The 21,781-nt window shown below is 42.6% G+C and overlaps 1 non-coding gene and 1 pseudogene across 1 annotated transcript; one reads left to right on the top strand and one right to left on the bottom strand.

The window, feature by feature from the left end:
• Nucleotides 1-1,966: 1,966 nt before the first annotated feature.
• Nucleotides 1,967-2,312, top strand: LOC113622451 (40S ribosomal protein S20 pseudogene; annotated as a pseudogene).
• A 1,934-nt stretch (nt 2,313-4,246) lies between these two features.
• LOC113624119 (U6 spliceosomal RNA) lies at nt 4,247-4,351 on the bottom strand. The gene has a single exon (XR_003434227.1). It is a non-coding gene; the product is annotated as a U6 spliceosomal RNA (small nuclear RNA).
• Between the last annotated feature and the right edge of the window lie 17,430 nt (nt 4,352-21,781).

Here is a 21,781-nt window from a genome sequence, read left to right as displayed (position 1 = left end):
TCATATTCAAGAATCATTTTTGAAACTACTTTGTGCCAACACTCTGCTTGTTTATCACTCTAATCTTCACAAATATCATATGAGATGGTTATTATCATTCTCAGTTTATAGATGGGGTCCTGAAGCTGGGAGATTAAGTAACATGCCACTGTGATACAAAGAGGCTAATTCAGAATGAAACCAAAGTCCTTCACTCTCTTGAACTTTTGAAATCTATTTTTCCTAAGAGGTAGGAAAAGGCAGAAAGGGAAGCAAATACAAAAGTAGAGGGAGAATGAAAGTGAAAAGAAAGAGCAGTGGGTTAGGTCATTGCTGGGAAGACTTCAGCGTGTCTGGCACAGAGGATCCTGGATGAAGTGGCAGGAGATGCAGTTGGGAAGGAAAGCTGGGGCTGGGATCTTTTTTTTTTTTTTTTTTTTTTTTTGCGGTACGCGGGCCTCTCACTGTTGTGGCCTCTCTCGTTGCGGAGCACAGGCTCCGGACGCGCAGGCTCAGCGGCCATGGCTCACGGTCCCAGCTGCTCCGCGGCTACTGTTTAAAGCATGTATTTCTTTTTTAAAAAATATTTATTTTGGCTGTGCTGGTTTTAGCTGCGGCACACAGGATCTTTGTTGCGGCATGCAGACTTCTTAGTTGCAGCACGCAAACTCTTAGTTGTGGCGTGCTTGTGGGTTCTAGTTCCCGGACCAGGGATGGAACCTGGACCCGCTGCATTGGGAGGGTGGAGTCTTACCCACTGAACCACCAGGGAAGTCCCTAAAGCATGTATTATTAAGTACCACATACAGGTTCTCAATAAACAGATGTTGAATGAATGAATGAATGAATTGAATCCTCAGAGTTTTGTCAGAGTATCTATAGCATTCTCAGGATGTTAGATATATAAATACATCAGTCACTAGTTGATCATGTTGTCTTTAGCTGATTTGAGAGACCGCACTCAAAACCATTAAATTCCTTTTGTTTTGATTCTGTCTACACCAAATGAACTTCTGATGACCAGTTTCCAAGCTATCTTGATATCTTGAATAAGAGGACCTTGGAATCAATGAACAGGAGTAACATCTATTTAAAAATGGCATGTTGTCATCTGGCTTAAATCTCTGTTTCTTTCTTTCCTAATTTAAAACAGTTTTATTGAGGTGAAATTCACATACCATACAATTCACCCATTTAAAATGTATGTTTCAGGAAGTTCCCTGGTGGTCTAGTGGTTAGGACTCAGGGCTTTCACTGCGGTGGCCCGGGGTTAATCCGTGGTAGGGGAACTGAAATCTTGCAAGCCACGTAGCGCATGGGCAAAAAATAAATAAATAAATAAAATAAAATTGTTCAAAATATTAAAATATAAAGTGTACATTTCAATGGTTTGTAATATATTCACAGAGTTGTACAACTACCACCAGAATCTAATTTTACATCTTTTTCTCATCCCCAAAAGAAACACTGCGCCTATTAGCATCATTGCCAAACCACCACTACCTCCCCAGACCCAGGCAAACACTAATTACTTTGTCTATAGATTTGTCTATTCTGGACATTTTATGGTTATAAAAATCATAATGTATATATATATATATATATTTTTTTTTTTTTTTTTAATGACTGGTTTCTTTCTTTGAGCATCCATGTGTGAAAACACATTCATGGATGTGTTTTCCATCCATGTTGTAGCATGTATCAGTTCTGATTGCTTTTTATAGATGAAAATACTCCATTGTATGGATATGCCACATTATATTTACCCATTCGTCAATTGATAAGCATTTTGGGTTGTTTCCACTTTTGCCTATTGTAAAGAACACTGCCATCGCCACCTGACCCTGTTTAAAACTGTTCAATGGCTCCCTTGGAGGAAGCCGCGGTCTCCGCTGCAGTGGAGCCTCGGGCCATCCGACCCTGCTCCTGACTCACCACTGTTCGCTCTCGCCGAGGAACAAGTCGGCCGGGAAGCCACGCCGCAGCCATGGCATTTAAAGATACCGTAAAGCCCGAGGTGGCGATTCACCGGATTAGAATCACCCTCCCCAGCTGCAGCTTGAAGTCTTTGCAGAGGGTATGTGCTGACCTGATCAGAGGCACGAAGGAAAAGAATCTCAAAGCGAAAGGACCGGTTCGGTTGCCTACCAAGACTCAGAATAACTACAAGGAAAACTCCTTGTGGTGAAGGTTCTAAAACTTGGGATTGTTTCCAGATGAGGATCCACAAGTGACTTATTGACCTGCACAGTCCTTCTGAGATTGTCAAGCAGATCACTTCCATCAGTATTGAGCCAGGAGTCGAGGTTGAAGTCACCATAGCAGATGCTTAAATCAACATTTTTAATAAATTGATAATCAGTTGTTAAAAAAACACACACCCAATGCCTTCCCTTTTTTCTATTTATTTATTTAGGCTGCTTTGGGTCTATGTTGCTGTGCGGGCTACTCTTCGTTGGGGTGCGCAGGCTTCTCACTGCGGTGGCTTCTCTTGTTGCAGAGCACGGGCTCTAGGCGCGCAGGCTTCAGTAGTTGTTGCACGTGGGCTTCAGTAGTTGTGGCTCGCTGGCTCTAGAGAGCAGGCTCAGTAGTTGTGGCACACGGGTTTAATTGCTCTGCGGCACGTGGGATCTTCCCGGACGAGGGATTGAACCCGTGTCCCCTGCATCGGCAGCCGGATTCTTAACCACTGTGCCACCAGGGAAGCCCCCCTTTCTTTTTTTTCTTTTAAGAAGATGTTGGGGGTAGGAATTTATTAATTAATTAATTTATTTTTGCTGTGTTGCGTCTTCGTTTCTGTGCGAGGGCTTTCTCTAGTTGTGGCAAGTGGGGGCCACTCTTCATCGCGGTGCGCGGGCCTCTCACTATCGCGGCCTCCCTTGCTGCGGCTCACAGGCTCCAGACGCGCAGGCTCAGTAGTTGTGGCTCACGGGCCTAGTTGCTCCGCGGCATGTGGGATCCTCCCAGACCGGGGCACGAACCCGTGTCCCTTGCATCGGCAGGCGGACTGTCAACCACTGCGCCACCAGGGAAGCCCCCCCCCCCATTATTTTTAAGACAGCGTTCAAAACACTATATATGGTTTTCATTGCGCAGCAAGTTTTGGCCCCAGCGATTGCTCCAGCCTGGTTTTGAACTCTTCCTATTGTGTTCTGTGCTCCATCCATACCATCATTCTCTCACTTCTTCAAAGCTGCCACCTCCAGGTTTTTGTGTCCTTCCCTCTTCCTAGAGACCACCACCTCTTTATCCACCCACTTCTTCCCTCCCCTGCTTAGTTAATTCCAAATTCTTATCTGAATTCAAATATTTTCTCAGAGAAGAATTTTCTGAAATTGATTTCCTTATCCCCTTTCCCACCCTACCCCTCAGCTAGGGTAGGTTCTCTGTTTTATTTTCTCAGCTCCTTATTCTTTTTTCTCAAAACATTTATCTCAATTTATGATTATGCATATATTTTTATGATCTAAATGATGTTTATTTCCTCCAGTAAATAGGTTTTGAAATTGTTTTTGCCCCTATTGCATGTCTAACAGTAAACATAGTACCTTGCCATTAGTAGATAATAAATATATCCTGGCTGACAATATGAATAAAGAAAGAACACCAGATTTCTGGCTTGGATAACTGATTGATCATGAGGTCATTAATTAAGTTAAGGAATGCAAGATGAGAAATATTCCTGAATCGGGCCAGGAAAAGAGGAGAAGTTAAGTGCTAAGAAAGTTGCAGTTGAGGAAGTCCCAGTGAGGAAGGTCAGCAGGCAGTTGGACTATGAATTTAGAGCTGTGGAAAGAGATCTGGAATGGAGACAGATTCGGAAGTTATCAGCAAATAGCTTTTTGGTTAAGATCTTGGGAGCGGCTGAGCTTGCCCAGGAAGAACGTGTAGCATAAAAAGGAAAGAAGGCAGGAGACTAAATTCTAGAGACACACGTATTGAGAAACGGGCAAAAGAAGACTTAGAATAAAGTTTCTTTTTTTTTGGTACGCGGGCCTCTCACTGCTGTGGCCCCTCCCGTTTAGAATAAAGTTTGAAGTGACATATCAAAGACATGGGAGAAGAACCCTGCCAAATGCTTCAGAGGAAAGTTCTGAGTTTGATCATTTGGGTAAGGTGATGATCATCAGATCTTTCCATTTTAAGGGATTTTTTTTTTAATTAAAAAAAATTTTTTAACCTCTTTATTGCAGTATGATTGCTTTACATTGTTGTGTTAGTTGCTGCTGTATAACAAAGTGAATCAGCTATACATATATCCCCATATAAAAATATGGAATGGTTCACGAATTTGCATGTCATCCTCACGCAGGGGCCATGCTAATCTTCTCTTTCGTTACAATTTTAGTATATGTGCGGCTGAAGCGAGCACTTAAGGGATTTTTGAGCATCCTGTTTCTCAACTTTTCACCTAATGGTTTTAGCATCCGTTTATGATCCTTGACTGAATCAATTATCTCAGTCTGGATTGCTGAATGGTGATTTTTAAAAAATTCCATCATCCCCCTGCCCCTGCCCTGCCCCCTGCTTTCTTCTTCTAAATCCCTGTGTTGCTCTCAGGGAAAGTTTCCCTGGGCACCTCCCTCTTCTACTAGCCCATTGCTGGGATATTTCACCCATGGGCTGGGAACAGTAAAAGGCTCTTTCATGAGAAGGTTGTAAGGGAATGGAGAATGTGCTGGGAGGGAAATTTGCTAAACCTTTGGAAAGTATATCCAAAGGGATGAAGAATATTCCTTTTGGTAAATATGACCTCTTCTAGCCTTACACCTCACCTACAAAAAAAATGCAGAGATGTGATTTGTGCCAGATCACATGCTACATCCCTTTAGAGGCACTCTCTAAATACAATCCAACTTCTTCAGACAGCTTTCCAAGGCCTTTCAAGTCCAGGTAAGGTGCCTTTCATATGCACTCCTAGAGCACCTTGCCCTTCCCTCCCACATCAGTCAGCACACAGGATTGTAATGGCCACTTTACTCCCTTGAGGCCTCACCAGACCTCAGGTCAGTCTGGTTCCACAGTGTATTACTAACATTTAATCCAGGGCCTCACTCATAACAGGGACTCAAAAAAAAATGTGCTGGGTGAGTGAAGGATTGAAGGGACAGCTGTATCTCGGGAAATAGCATTCTGTGGCTGGCGAGTGAGGGAGCCTGTGAGAAGTGGGCTGGGGAGGCTTCCCAAGGGGATTGGATTTTACCAGGAAGGCACAGGAGAGCCCTGGGGGCCTTTGAGCAGTAAATCAGGCTTCTACTGGATTTGTGATCCAAAAAGATCTCATTTAATCCTCTTAACAACTTGATGAGATAGTTATTCCTATCTCTGTTTTACTGATAAGGAAACGGGCCTCAGAGAAATTAAGCAACTTGTTCAAGGACACCCTGCTAGGAAGTAAGTGGAATCAAGAAATGTGAAGTCCATCCTTTTTCTACCCCACCAGCCTGCCTCTCACCCTTTGTAGGAGTGAGAATAGATTCAGTAGCAGACTAGGACATAGACTAAATTGGTCAGGACTTTGCTAGGCTAAATAATACCCTGGCTCCCCAGTACTCACTTCTATCAATGAGTCAGAGATGAAACCAGACACATACATTTGCTTTACATGATGCACTTGCCTGGAGGTTGGCTGCTTATTTAAATTTTTTTCAATATTTGCATCTTGCTGCACCCTCTCTGTCTGAGATCACAAGGTGTAAATAAGGTTTACCTTGGCACAAGGGCAGAGGCAGAGGTCTGTGTGGAGCCATTGCTGGTTCAATAAATGGTTCTCAATAAATGTTGAAAATATATATTACTCAATATAAATCAGTTGGATGTTAGTTCCATAAGAAAGGGAGATATTGTAGACAAAATTTGTTTTAAAAAATATAATTAGTACTTAAAAACTTGGTGTAAATATGTATGCCTTCACATGAAAAATATGTGTGTGCATCTGTATATCTTTTTTTTTTTAAAGAAAAAAGCATTGTTCAGACTTCCCTGGCAGTCCTGTGGTTAAGACTCCAAGCTTCCACTGAGAGGGCACGGGTTCAATCCCTAGTTGGGGAACTAAGATCCTGCATGCCTGTGGTGTGGCCAAAAAAAAAAAAAAAAAAAGAAAAGAAAAAATCATTGCATAGAGGAATATGTTTTGAATAATCCCATATTGGAATTATTATAAATATCCATAAAAGTAAGTCTGGAAAGATAAATGCTAAAATATAAAAATGATATTATTTCCAGATGTAATAATATAGTCAAGATAACTTAAAATTTTCCCAGCTTTTGTCTTCTGCTAAGTTTTTGTTTTAAAATGAACATTCACTAATTTTTCAATTAGGAAAAAATGGTATAAAAAGAAATCGAACATCGACCAAAGCAAATCTTCTATTTATCTGGCTCCTGCTAGGTGCTGGCAAAGAGAAGGGGGCCTACACCCAGCTCTGTAGGAAAGAGATGGACACAACAGGAAAAACTTAAAAAATAGTTCATATTCTAATTTATTTCTTGTCTGTGAGGTTCTAGCTATTGTGTTAGATAGAGCTTTATATAGTTCATTTTGTATATTTATACACCCTTGCAAAGTAGGGTCTATTTATGCCTATTTTATGGGTAAAGAAAAAGGACACAAACAAGTCATGTGTGGAACGCATGCCTGTCATACTCCAAAAAGAGGCATTCAAGGCTGAGAGAAGGAGAAAAGACTTCGTCCTGACAGTGGTTGCAGACTGGTGACTTGTGTGGCCAGCACAAGTTTAATGGCAAGACATGATGAACCAGCACTAAGTTTTCATTTTTTTTTTTTAATTAAAATCTGAATGTCTTTACTTATGGTTATATAGTGGTTATAAGAGTATACTCTATAACTCGACTCTTCAGATTTAAATCCTCAGATTTTAATCCTCCTCTTAAAATTGTGCCTCAATTTTTTAATATGTAAAATGGGAGGTAGTAACGGTACATACCTCATACAGTTTTTATAAAGATGAAATAAGTTTATGCATGTAAAAGGTGTTTGCACAGTACCTGACATGTGGTGAGAGCTCAGTAGTTAGCTTCTTCTATTCCTATTCTGGATATCTGGAATCATACAATGTGTGGCTTTTTGTATCCACCTTCTTTCACTTAGCATAATGTTTTCAAGGTTCATGCTGTTGTAGCATGCGTCACTACTCCATTCCTTTTATGGCTGAATAATATTCCATATTATGGATTTACCACATTTTGTTTACCTGTTCATCAATTGATGGACATTTGGATTATGTCAGTTATTGTGACTAGAGATGCTATGAATATTTGTGTACAAGTTTCTGTTTTTCAATGCTTTTGGACATACACTTTGCAGTGGAATTTCTGGGTCATCTCTCTCTCTTTCTTTCCTTCTTTTAAAAATTATGACCATCGTAGTTGGGTGTGAAGTGGTATTTTATCGTGGTTGATTTGCATTTCTCTAATGACTAATGAGGGTGAGCGTCTTTTAATACATCTGTTGGCCATTTGTATCTCTTCTTTGGAGAAATGTCTACTCAAGTCCTTTGCCCATTTTTAAATTAGATTGTCTCTTTGTTGTTGAGTTATAAATGTTCTATATCTATTCTGGATACTGGACCCTTATCAGATAAATGATTTGCAAATAATTTCTCTAATTCTGTGGGTTCTTTTCCCTCTCTTGATAGTCTCCTTTGAGGGAAAAACATTTAAAATCCTTTTTTTTTTTTGGCCATGTGACATGTGGGATCTTAGTTCCCCAACCAGGGATCAAACCCACGCCCCATGCGTTGGAAGCACAGAGTCTTAACCACTGGACCACCAGGGAAGTCCCTTAAAATCATGATTCATATATATATATATATATATATATATATATATATATATATATATATATTTGCAGTACGTGGGCCTCTCACTGTTGTGGCCTCTCCCACTGCAGAGCACAGGCTCCGGACGCGCAGGCTCAGTGGCCATGGCTCACGGGCCCAGCCGCTCCGCGGCATGTGGGATCTTCCCGGACCGGGAACGAAGCTGTGTCCCCTGCATCAGCAGGCGGACTCTCAACCACTGCGCCACCAGGGAAGCCCGATTCCTATATTTTTTTAATGTGTCACTGAAGATGTTTTTGAGTGTTGTGCCATTAAACCCCATTTTCCCATAAGCCTTGTGGTTTTCATTGCACAATTTTTCATAGCATGGTGGTTTTTAGGGACACCTATGTCTATTTAGAGAAGAACTGGGAACAGACTCAGTGGAGAGAAAGCTTGGCTTGTCTGGATAACTGGAAATGGTTCAGCATTTCTGGGGCTTCTTGCAGAAGCTCAGATTAGAGCTAAGGGTCTGTGAGCTCTTGCTGTGTGTCTTGCTGGAAGCACTTGCCACACACATTAACTCACCCTCATGGTGACACATGGAGGTAGGTCTCATTTAAAAATATTTTATATATCAGGAACTAAGGGGCAAAGGTTTGAAGGAACATTTTCAAGGTCACACAGGAGTAACCGATAGAGATAGTGTCTGAACCCAAGCTGCCTCAGAGTGCATGTTCTTAACTAGACCCCAGGACAGAAGTTTTGTTTCACTTTTCTTTCCTTTTCTAAAGATTGTGCTGGGAAAAAAACCAAACAGTCTCCCCTCCCCAAACTTAAAAGAACAAAAACTGTTCTTTTGCCGTCTCTTTTAACCTTTCTCTTGTCAGATCTTTTGTACTTATCTTCCAATTCTGCCTAAAGGAAATAATTGATAACTGCCGTATCCTGGAGAAGAGGCTGCTTAGCCTAGTGGGGTTCTAACACTTGGTACCTGCATATCCATTTTTCAGCCTCAGTTTCCTTTTCTATCATTTAGTTGTTTCCTAATCCTTGACAGCTCCTCTTGGATGTCTAGTATACGTCTCCAACCAAAGCAGGACCCTTGATTCCTAGTCTCTCCCACAGGCCACCCAACAGAACCCATTCCCCAAACTTCCTCACCAATTCAATTCAATTCAGTACAATTCAGTCAACACCACCAATTTCTACCTTGACACTCAAGCCAAAACCTCAGGGTCATCCTTGATTACCACATTTTCCATTACGTCCCTCTAGTTCCACACACATTCGATCCATAACCAACTCCTTCTAATTTGAGCTCCAAATGGCGTCTCTGATAGGCCCCCTATCAGAGGGCCTCCCGTGCCTTTGCTCTCTTACCCCCAGTCTAAGCAAACATCATCTCCGGCCTGCAATCCTGGAATCATCCCTTCATCTGGTTCCTGATCTCTTGCTCCTCTTTAATGCAGTCTTTAGAGGACTAGAGTAAATGTCTTAAGATTTTATTCTGACCAAGGCAACCTCCCTTCTTAAAACACTTCAAAGCCTTTTAGCTCAGAGTAAAAATCTAACCTCCTTACTGTACCCTAGTGAGGTCCTACATACTGGGGCCTAGTTTTCCACCTTCATTTCATATCACTCAGACCCGCTTATTATGCAAAAAACCGGCCTTATCTTTGTTCCTTGAACAGGACAGGCCCTTTTCCTCTCTGCTCTTCTCATCTTTCAGATCTCGGCTCAACTGTCATCTTCTCAGAGAGGATGCTCCTGATATGCCCCACCCCCACCCCACCCCCCTCCCCCGGCAGGCTCTATCTCATCAGTCTGTTTAGGTTCTTCATAGCAATGATCTCAATGATCTCTGTAATTATTTGCTTTGTTTATTTACTGGTTTTTGTTTATCACCCTATGTATTTGTTTTCTGTCTCCCACACTGTAATGTAAGCTCCATGATGGCTGTGACCTTGTCTATCTTAGTCACCACTAAATCTTGAGCGCTTGGCACATGGTGTTCCCCGATGAATGAATGAATGAATAAAAAAAGTGTCTCAACCTGTAATACGGACATAAACAACTGAGTGTCTCCTGTATGTGGGGTACTATACTAGTTGCTGGGATAATTAAGATTCATAAGGAATCTTTGGGACTTCTCTGGTGGTCCAGTGGTTAGGACTTCGCACTTCCACTGCAGGGGGCACGCGTTCGATCCCTGGTGGGGGAACTAAGATCCCGGAAGCTGGCAGCATGGCCAGAAAAAAAAAAAAAAGATTCATAAGGAATCTTGGTTTTGGAAAGGAAAGCAGAAACAAAACAGGTAAACTAATAACTATATTTATATAAATATAAAGTGAGAAGGAGATGTAGATAAAGGAGTAATTATATCTGGTAGAAAAAGAGGAATGCCAGAGAAAATGCAGAGAGATAGTGACATGAGCTGAGCTTTGAAGGATGAAAGTGCCAGGTAGACACAGAGGAAGAGGCATTCCGGGGCAGAGGTGACAGCATGAAGCAAGCCATGGACCAAGGCCTGAGGTGTAACAAGGGTTCTGAGGAGCAGCAAGGAGCCCGGAGTGGTGGGGCTTCGGCTGGTTGGGGAGGGTATCTGGAGATGAGGCCAGAAGGGTTGTCCAGAGCCAGTTACCAAGGGCTTTGGAGATTTGGCAAAGTTTGGAATGTGTTTATACGGCACAAGGCACTCCTCTGTAAACAGAGGAATGACATTTTAAATTTCCTTAAGGTCCCTCTAACAACTATATGGTGAGAGCCAAGCCTGGAGACAGGAGGCTCAGTTTGGAGGAGACCTGATATGACAGAAGGCAGGGCGAGGAGATGTGAGGTACATTTCAGGGACAGAATCCATAGGACTTTGTCCAATTGGATATGTTGAAAGGGGGAAGAAATTAAAGCACAGTCTGTAGGTTTTAGGCAGGGTAGATGTGCTATCAGGCAAGGAGGTATGGTTAAAGTCCAATGTTCACCCCCCCCCCCCCCAGTTATAGATGTGAACTTGTAACCCCTTGGGACAAAGTGAATTGATCATTCCCATAGTTGATGAAAGAGCAAAGACTGGAGCCCAGGACACCTGAATTCTGTCTAGTGCGCCTTTATCTACCAGTGCTTCTCTATCCATCTGTGGGGCATCCGGATCTTTCTAAAAATTTCTTTTTCATCCTCAGCTGATTTATACTTTTATAAAATAAAATAAAAATGAATTATTAGAAAAATGATATTTAAAAAAACCTAATTTTTAAATTATTAGGTACCAAACTACCCTGTTGAATTATTATAACTGTTTCTAAAGGCTTACTCCCAATTTCTATACTTACTGCTAACCCACAGATCAATCAGATGGCAAACGAGCGCTTGCTCCCGGGCCAAATTTGAGATCTCTGGTCCACACGGTTCTGAAGGAACAGTGGGATCTGAGTTTACAACAGTGAGGAGACTAAACAAAGTTGAATTAGATCTGCTGGGCTACCACAGAGAAAGTTGCCACCTGTGCAGTTTACCAGTTACTAATCTCTAGTAAAAGCGTTCTTTGCACTGCTCCCTCTAGTGCAAGGGAGGTCTTACTGTCACAACTTCACTGAAAGGGGCCCCCCTTAAAGGATTTTCTTCATAAGGAAATCATTTCCAGTAAACCTGTCAGAACAGTTAGTGGCCATCCTGAATTTCCCTAGGTTGTTGGACATTTTCCATACGTGGGCTGGCAGCTTGGCAGGCTTCTCATTTCACTACTCCCGCCTGCCAAGGGAAAGAAAGTTATGACTCTTTGCTTTGCTCATTCTATCCCTCTGCAAGGAAAAAAAAAAAAAAAAGACCTCAAACACTGCTTGATTTATTAGTACTGGAGGGAAAGAGCTAATATTCACTTACACAATCCAGCTTACACTTGCACAATCTACTGAAGGAAACGGCAGAGTGACATTTGCACCTAATCCTTCCATGGGACTGTGTCTAAGACTGCAAACAGCACAGGGAAAGCACAGAGTTGTTTGGTGCATGGGGACAAATGAAAGTTATGTGATAGGTAAGGGGCGCCTGCAATAAGAGCAACAGAGTTTTTTTAAGGGACTTTTGCCTCTGTAATCCTCAAATAGAAACACAATAAACAACCCAACTGGTGTCAGAGTTGCAACAAGAGGAATAGGGTCCAGGGCTCTAAGGGAGATGGAGGGTGACGGGAGGAGGGAGAAGTTAGGGGGCAGAAAGTCGCAAGGGTTACAGGACCACGTGGACCTAGCAGAACAGGGTTGCGTTTATTTTACACAAGTGACTCTGAGGCTTCTCTGCTGGCACCGTCACATCGTATATGTGGTATTTCCTTGTTCCTTATTCAGATGAGAAAGTAGGAGGGCAGTGGCCTGTGTGCAACTGCTCTCGGCTCTGTGAGGGGCAGGTGTGAGGCGAGAGCACAGCAACCACACTGGCATCCTTATTCTGCTTTTGGCCGTTTTGTGTTGGAACTGCCACCGTCTCCTTTTTGCTGGTCTCTTGAATGCTGATGTGTTTGAATGATGGAATGATAGCATTCTGGGGGCAAGCCTTAAGATTTTGGCTTTCTTGGTATTTACCGTCAGTGTCTGTGTGGATTCTAGTATTTGACTGTTTCTTGTGTAAACCCAAGCTAGCTGTCGCTCACCAACTATTCTGATGGGAAGAAACCTCTGAGGTACTCCTCTTGTTTACTTCTCTCCCTTTATCACCCCAGGCACACCTGAATGGATGGATCATGGCCATTTCTTTGACCCAATCTAGTGCTCCAAATGCAAGTGCTCTCAAACGAACCCCCGACCCCTACCCTCACCTTACCTACCTGATTATCCAAGACAGAAACTTAGGAGACACTATGGACTACTTCCTTTGCTTCATTTCTGCCTCTATCCCCATGTTCAATCAATCGCAAAGTCTTATCAGTTTTATTATTTAAAACATTTTGGCTGCGGGCTTCCCTGGTGGCGCAGTGGTTGAGAGTCCGCCTGCCGATGCAGGGGACACGGGTTCGTGCCCCAGTCCGGGAAGATCCCACATGCCGCAGAGCGGCTGGGCCCGTGAGCCATGGCCGCTGAGTCTGTGCGTCCGGAGCCTGTGCTCCGCAACGGGAGAGGCCACAGCAGTGAGAGGCCCGCGTACTGCAAAAAATATATATATATATTTTTGGCTGCTACTGCCTGATTTCTTTCCTCCCTTATCTCTTGCCTGGATGATTACACTTCCTGCCCCCTTCCTACCCCACACACCTGTCCTACTACCTCTATTCTTGTCCCCCTCAGATCTATTATCTTCACTGTCACTAGGAAATTCATCCATAGCACAACTCTGACCATGTTGCTCTCGAGGTTAAAAACTCTCCAGTGGCACCTCATGGTTAAGAGAGTAAAGCCCATGCTTTCAGCACGGTGAACAAAGCTTTTTTTGACCTGTTCACCTCTGTAGGGGCTTCTCTCCAGAATATTTGCTGATGCTTAGTGACACAGGGGACTTGAAGTTGCCTGGCGTGCCCTTCTACTCATGCTACTGCTCCTTTGCTTGTCTTGTCCCCTTCCCATGAGGCTGCTTTCACTCATGTGTCCTCCCTGACATCCCTGGAATGGGTGAGGGATTTTTGTGTTCCTCTATCACAATTTTTTTTGGCCGCTCCCTGACCAGGGATTGAACCTGGGCCCTTGGCAGTGAAAGAGCAGAGTCCTAACCACTGGACCACCAGGGAATTCCCCCTTTATCACATTTTATAGAAATTATTTGTACACTGCTTCGTTTCCTCTCCTAAGCTATGAAGTCCTTGAGGGTAGGGATTGTGTTTTCTTCAATTCTGTGTCCTCCGAGCATTGTATAACACTAAATACTTACTAGGCAGTCAATTAGTATTCACTGAAGTGAGGGGAATTCACATCCCTCAGTTTTTCTTCGTTTCCTTATTTTACATTTATTCCCCTGCATGAGCCAAGTAAACCAAGATTTGTTTTCATCTACTAAGATTTTTTTTTTCTTTTGGTAAGAAATGATGGTAAAGAAGAGAAGCCATAGCAGTGAAAGTAATGTGTGTTGAGTGGTGTGTGTGTGTGTTTGAGAGAGAGAGAGAGAAACGCCAACAGAATGAGATTCCAGGGAGTCTTGAGCCCTTAACAAACTTAGACGTCACCAGAGCCTTTAATTATCCTGTTTTGTTATTTTTGATTTATTAATAACAAATAACAATTATATAAATTTTAAGTACTTTTTCCTTCATTATCTCATTTGAGCCTCACAATAGCTCTATAATGTCACTCTCCTCGTTTTAGAGATGAGGAAACAGAAAGATTGAATGATTTGCCCTTAGCTAGCTGGCTGAGTATTCTAACACAAGATCTAGTGCTTTTACTGCTTCGTGATGCTGAACCCTCTTACAATTAGGGGCTGGGATGATGAGACTTCTACCACTTGGCATGTACAAAAGTCACAGGGAGTTGAAGTGAGTGAACATTTTTGTCCTTTTTTTAAAAAAAAAATTGGTATTAATGGACTTCTCTGGGAGTGCAGTGGTTAAGAACCCACCTGCCAATGCAGGGGACATGGGTTCCATCCCTGGTCTGGGAAGATCCCACATGCCGTGGAGCAGCAAAGCCCATGTGCCACAACTACTGAGTCTGTGCTCTAGAGCCTGCGAGCCACAACTACTGAAGCCCCCACGCTCTAGGGATTGTGTGCTGCAACTACTGAGCCTGTGTGCTGCAACTTCTGAGGCCCTCAGGCCTAGAGCTGGTGCTCCGCAATAAGAGAAGCCACCACAATGAGAAGCCCGCACACCGCAATGAAGAGTAGCCCCTGCTCGCCGCAACTAGAGAAAGCCCGTACACAGCAACAGAGACCAAATGCAGCCAAAAATAAATAAATTTATTTTAAAAAATAATGATAGGGCTTCCCTGGTGGCGCAGTGGTTGAGAGTCCGCCTGCTGATGCAGGGGACACGGGTTCGTGCCCCGGTCCGGGAGGATCCCACATGCCGCGGAGCGGCTGGGCCCGTGAGCCATGGCCGCTGAGCCGGTGCGTCCGGAGCCTGTGCTCCACAACGGGAGAGGCCACAACAGTGAGAGGCCCGCTTACCGCAAAAAAAAAAAAAAAAAAAAAAAAAAAAAAATGATAAACTGGTATTAACAAGGGGAAGCCTTGACAGCGTGCCTTTATAAACTACCTGGCACAGTGTTTGGCATGTGGTAACTGTCCAGCAAATTACCTCTCCGTATAAATTCTAGAATAATCTTGTTTATATCTACAAAAATATCTTGCTGGGATTTTGATAGGAAGTGTGTTAAGCCCGTAAATCAATTTGAGGAGAATCAACATCTTTACTATGTTGAGTCTTTTCAATCCATCAGCACCATGTGTCTCTTCATTTGTTTAGAGCATCTTTGATTTGTTTTGTAACCGTCAGTATACAAATCTTATACTTATTTTGTTAGATCGACATATAAATATTTCTTTTTTCTTGTCCATGTGTCTGTTGCTAGTGTAAAGAAATACAATTAATTTTTGTAGTTTATCTTATGTCCTGTAATCTTGCTGAACTCAATTATTAGTTCTCGGAGGGTTTTTTTGGTGGGTTTTTTGATTTTCAATGAAGACAGTCATGTCCTCTTCAAATAGGGATGATTTTACCTTTTCCTTTCTTTTTTTTTTTTTTGTTTTTTGCGGTACGTGGGCCTCTCACTGCTGTGGCCTCTCCCGTTGTGGAGCACAGGCCGCATTGAGGACGCGCAGGCTCAGCGGCCATGGCTCACGGGCCCAGCCCCTCTGAGGCATGTGGGATCCTCCCGGACCAGGGCACGAACCCGTGTCCCCTGCATCGGCAGGCAGACTCTCAACAACTGCACCACCAGGGAGGCCCTACCTTTTCCTTTCTTATCTCTATGTCTTTTATTTTCATTTCTTGGCTCTTGGCACTGAGTAACATTTCTAGCACTATACTGAATAAGAGTGGTAAGAGCGATCATCCTTCTCTTGTTCCCCATCTTTGAAGAAAAGCGTTAAGTCTTTCTCCATTAAGCATAATGTTACCTGTAGGTTCTTTGTAGATGTTTTTTGTCAAGTTGAGGAAGCTTCCCTCTAATCCTCTTTTTCTGAAACTTTTTTTTTTTTATCAAAAGTGAGTGTTGAATTTTGTCAAATGATTTTTCTGTATCCACTGGTATAATCATGTGATTATTGGCATTTTGTTCCCTCAAGATTAGTATTCTGGGAATTCCCTGGAGGTCCAGTGGTTCGGACTTGGCCCTTTCACTTCCAGGGCTCAGGTTCGATTCCTGGTCAGGGAACTATGATCCCGCAAGCCATGCAGCGCGGCCAAAAAAAACCCCCAAAAAACAAAAAGATTAGTATTCTTTCCCCAATTTGTATGTCTCCTCTTAGCATCTTCTATCGGAACAATCGAAGGCTGCAGGCAACTGCTTTAGCACACTCTGAAATCAGACTTGCTTTGGGACCCAGACTGATATCAGCAAGGAATGGGGTTCCCTGTATTACTCATGTATAAAATGTGTACAGACATTTTACCTTAAACCATGTTCCTTTGGCTTTGTTTGTGCCTATGCAGTCTTGATACTTTAACAGAGGTGGAGAGGCTGCAACCAGATGAATTACACTGGAACCCAATGCCTGGTGAACGGCGAGACCAATTCTTCACTGCTCCTTCACAGTTTCTGAAACACACCAGATAATTGGCTGTGTTCTCTTAATTCTCTGATCATTTGGACACTGAGTCTCCCGTTATGTGACCCGGCCTTGTGGCAAACAGGTTGCAGTGCAGCCTGTTCATATACCTGCCTCTGCTCCCATGGGTCACCTGGAGAGAATCCTTTGCTCCATGTCAAAGGAGCTCAGTTGCGTATCTCTTCCATTTTTGTACACAGTGCCTACAGTTAATTATTTGAACAATTTCCTGTCTTCTATAGTAGACAGATTTTCAGTTCTCAATAAGAAATAAGGCCAAAAGGAAAATAAATGAACGATTACTGAGGTCCTACTATGTGACAAGTGCCCTCACATAAATAGTTTATTGACTCAACAAATAATATATGTGCAATCTGATGAAATGAATGGAGGATACATAGATGATGAGGACAAAGTTCATGCTTAAAATGAGTTCATAGTCTACTGAGAGAGACAGATAATGTCTAAGGAGATAGAGCAGAATAAGTAATATGTAATAAATCTTAACACTCCTTGGAGGTAAGTATCTTTATTCCCAGCTTGCAAATTCAGAAACTGAGGCCACCAGAGGTTAAGTGATGAATTCATGAATTCATCAGAGTTAGAACTAAGATTTCAACTCAGATCCAGATCACACCAAAACATCTCCCATTAGGAAAAACAAACAAAACCCAAAACTCTACCAGAAAAATACATTGTAAAAATTATTTCAGATGTGAGCCTTAGAAAATAAGGTATAATTAACATATATCATTAAAAATGTTTTGTTTTTGTTGTGCCCTAAATTACTAGCAGAAAAAAATCATCAGCTTTGACTTGATCAATCTTTAAAAGACATGGGAGTTGGAGTCTTATAAACTGAGCACTGGGACTGAGTCAGGCAGAAAGTCACTGAAATTCATTCCTGGTTTCTGGACATTCTAGCTGTATGAACGTGGACTTGTCCCATAATGTCTTCTAGACTTGAGATCTCACATCTTTAAGGGACAGGTGAATAATACCTACTTCAAGGTAAGACTTATACACGATAGGGAATGTAGACATATATTAAATGTTGGATCATTTTGAATCAAACACTTTCATTGTTCTGGCTTCTCCCCAGGATTTTATTTTACTTTATTTGGTTTGTTTACTTGTTTAAAAAAGGTTAGGGAGATGGGCAGAGGGATGAAGCAGAAGGGTGGGGAAAGAAATGAGGTGCATTCATGTTATGGAGGGGATTATGGATTGTGATCTATAAAACTCAAGTTTTAGCTTTAGGACTGCAAAGTGAACGCTGCTCGAGGGTGGAGCTGAATGGTGCTTCAAGTCCTGGCACCTGGGGTTGACTTCCCAAGGATTTACAGACTCAGCAAATTAAAACCACTGTTACCCCTAATGCTATTTCTAACCAGCGTATCCTACATGGTAATATGAGGACATTATGCTTGGAACCACTGGATGGGCTACAAATTGACATAAATTAGTTGACACAAAGCAATTTTGGATGAACCAAATTGACCTAGCAAAATGCAAACTCATTCTAGAAGTGGGGTTGTTCGTTCATTTCCCTTTGAGGGGCCTGAATGCAGTAGGATCCCCTACACTGTCTAATGACCTCTCTGGGAATGTTACTCCCCAAATTAGTGCTTCCCTGAATGATAAAACAGCACTAGTAAGTACTGAATGGCCAACCCTAGGAAGCCATTCTGCAAATTACTGCCTCCAGAAAGTGAAGGCTTCTCAAGGATGTCAAGCCATAGCAAAGACAATTGGGGGTCTGCCTATGGATATTTAGGTAACTTGAGACATGAGAGTCCTCCCAAAGGCCTTAGAAGAGGCCACCAACCTCCCATATCTATAGTCACTTGGGACCAGATAAGCATGGCTTTGAGTGGAACTCACACCTTCTTCATCCTGGTACTGGGATGACTTGTGTGCTGGAAAATTTGCATCCATAGCAATGCCCTATGTGGGACCTGACCTCTCCATCCCAGTTGACTATGGAAGGAAGCCAAAGAAGGAGAGGGGGTGTTGGTGCATTTGTTTGCATTTGCCATTTTTATTTGCCTCGGGGACATTAGACTGCAGGTCTCCTTAAGCATGGACTGTTTGTTAAGTCTGGTGTTGGCTTTTGTGGACTGGTCTAGCCAAGAGTTGTTTTAGCCCAAATGGGGAGATGGGGGTGGGGCCGGGGTGGAGTAAGACATCTGCAGAGCCCAACAACCGTTACCAAGGCCTACCTCGGCTCTGCCTCTACCTGCCAAACGGTAAACAAAGCCCCTGGGAGAACTGGGGCAAGCCGAACACCTTGGTCAAACACTAAGCAAACCACCACCAGGTGTGCTTGCAGAACAGACTCTCCATCAGCGTCCTGTCATGCAGAAAATGTTTATCCAATTTGTCAAGATAATCTTTCCTCAAATAAGCCTTGGGCCTACTCCTTGGAACAGCCTGAATTTAGTCGGCATAAAGTAACTCTATTTTTTTCGCCCATTTTCCTTTAATCGCTGTGTCAACTTTTCCCTGGCTTTAAGCAAACTGAAAGTAATTATATCATTCTTAAGTGAGTAATCTGTTGACTGGGTTAGCTGATTCGTGAGTTACTCTAAAATTCTTCTAAACTGTGCAGACCCTTTCCAAACACATTTTCTTAGATGTTTCACAGAGTTCGGCTCATCGATGACCCGTGGATGTGTTTATTCTGTCACGTTTTGTGGCTACGCCATGACTGTATGAGGACATTTGAAAAGAAGTTGAGTGTAGAAATTTGAGAGCAGGAAAAAAAGGTAACTTTACCTACTCATTTAGGTATTCCTTGGAAATATTACAGTCACTGTAAATAGCTCGCAGCTTCAAGTAGGAAAAACATTGGATTAGTGCTGTGAATCATGGTGTAAGAGTAAAGGCTGGGCTTCATGAACTTAAAAGCATTCATTTCTTTCATTTCATCATATAATTTCTCTGCTATTTGACACCCTGTGTGATATTGTTTTGTTTAGAAAACAGAAACACTCAAGGTTACCACATTTTTCTTCGTGCTACTCATTGACATACTCCCACAGAACTCATGATATATTTAAAAATAGAAAGCTCAGCCATCTGGCTATTTGATGGTTTCTATTTTTGTTTCTCTTTGCATTCACAAACTCTGTTGAGTCTGAAATTTCCTATGTTCTGCCCTATATGTAATTGTGTATATGTACACACAGAGTTTCTCATTTAAATTTAGCCATTATCAATTTGGGTTTGTTTTACCGACCACAGTGGCACTTTTGTGGGGACACTAACCTTGTTTCATCTGTGCATTAGTCAAATCTGCATTAAATCCTGACTATGAAGACTGTTACCCACAGTCTAGGGGATGCCAAGTCAAAGGCATTTCTCATTAATATGTGCCCACCCATGTCTACTCAGAAGTTCCATTGACAGTAATATGCTCCTTGCCTTGGCTTTGATGGAAACGATGGAACCACGGGGCCAGAGGGAAATTTAAAGCTCATCTAGTTCATCCCCTTCATTTTACATGTGAGGAAGCTGGAGTCTAGAGGTGGACAGAGACTCGTCCAAGGTCATATAGCTAATTAGTAGCCGAATTCCTTTTAGAACTCAGGTCTCTTGACTTCTTCATAAAACTGGATTAAAGACACATTTGGGGATGTTCACAAATGCACATTTGAATTACATTCATCATACACTTATAACTATGAGTGTTTATGGGATTGTGCTTAAAAGCAAAATTAAAGTGCATTGTTACGCTTTGATGGCTGAAGGAAAGATTTCCTCACTCTTCAGTTTGAGCAGGAAGCACAGAGCATGAACTTTATTGCATATATGAATGAGCTGGTTAAAAAGGCAGATTCCTCAGGAGAACGAGAAGACAAGCCACAAACTGGGAGAAAATGTTTACAAAAGGCACATCTGATAAAGGACTGTTATTCAAAATATGCAAAGAAGTCTTAAAACTCAACAATAAGAAAATGAACAACTGAATTAAAAAATAGGCAAAAGACCTGGACAGACACCTCATCAAAGAAAATAAACAGATGGTAAGTAAGCTTCTGAAAAGATGCTCTGCATTATAAGCCATTAGGGAATTGCAAGTTAAAACAATGAGGGCTTCCCTGGTGGTGCAATGGTTAAGAATCCGCCTGCCAATTCAGGGGACATGGGTTCGAGCCCTGGTCCGGGAAGATCCCCCAGGCCGCTGAGCAACTAAGCCTATGCGCCACACTATTAGGCCTGTGCTCTAGAGCCCACGAGCCACAACTACTGAGCCCACATGCCACAACTACTGAAGCCCACGTGCCTAGAGCCTGTGCTCCACAACAAGAGAAGCCACTGCAATGAGAAGCCCGTGCACCGCAAGGAAGAGTAGCCCCCGCTCACTGCAACTAGAGAAAGCCCTGCACAGCAACGAAGACCTAACACAGCCAAAAATAAAAATAAATAAAATTAAAATAAATTAAAAAAACCCAAAAAAACAATGAGATACCTCTGTATACATATTAGAATGCCAAAATCGAAAACACTGACACCACTATATGCTGGCAGGGATGTGGAGCGACAGAACTCTCATTCACTGCTGATAGGAATGCAAAATGGTACAGCCACTTTGGAAGACAGCTTGGCACTTTCTTACAAAACTAAACATACTCTTACCATACAATCTAGCAATCACACTCCTTGGGTATTTACCCGAATGAGTTGAAACTTATGTTCTCACAAAGACCTACACAGAGGTGTTTATAGGAGCTTTACAATGCCAAAACCTGGAATCCACCAAGGTGTTCTTCAGTAGGCGAATGGATAAACAAACTGTGGTACATCCAGACAGTGGAACACTATTCAGTGCTAAAAAGAAACGAGCTATCAAGCCATGAAAAGATATGGAGGAATCTTAAATGCATATTAGTAAGTAAAAGAAGCCTATCTGAAAAGACTACATACTGTATGATTCCAACTGTATGACATTCTGGAAAAGGCAAAACTATGGAGACAGTAAAAATATCAATGGTTGTAGAAGTTAGAGAGGAGGGAGGGATGAATAGGTGGAACACAGAGGATTTTTACCGCAGTGAAACTACTCTATATGATACTATAGTGGTGGATAAACATCATGACACATTCGCCCAAACTCACAGTATGTACAACATCAAGAGTGAACCGTAGGGCTTCCCTGGTGGCGCAATGGTTGAACGTCCGCCTGCCGATGCAGGGGACATGGGTTTGTGCCCCGGTCCGGGAAGATCCCACATGCCGCGGAGCGGCTGGGCCCGTGAGCCATGGCCCCTGAGCCTGCGCGTCCGGAGCCTGTGCTCCGCAACGGGAGAGGCCACGACAGTGAGAGGCCC

This window comes from Aethalodelphis obliquidens, unplaced genomic scaffold (genome assembly GCF_003676395.1).
Source record: "Aethalodelphis obliquidens isolate GAN/ISIS:26980383/991018 unplaced genomic scaffold, ASM367639v1 scaffold1, whole genome shotgun sequence".
In the NCBI taxonomy this organism is placed as follows: domain Eukaryota; kingdom Metazoa; phylum Chordata; class Mammalia; order Artiodactyla; family Delphinidae; genus Aethalodelphis; species Aethalodelphis obliquidens.
The sequence above is the reverse complement of the archived record's forward strand: the minus strand, read 5'-3'. Positions and strand labels throughout refer to the sequence as shown.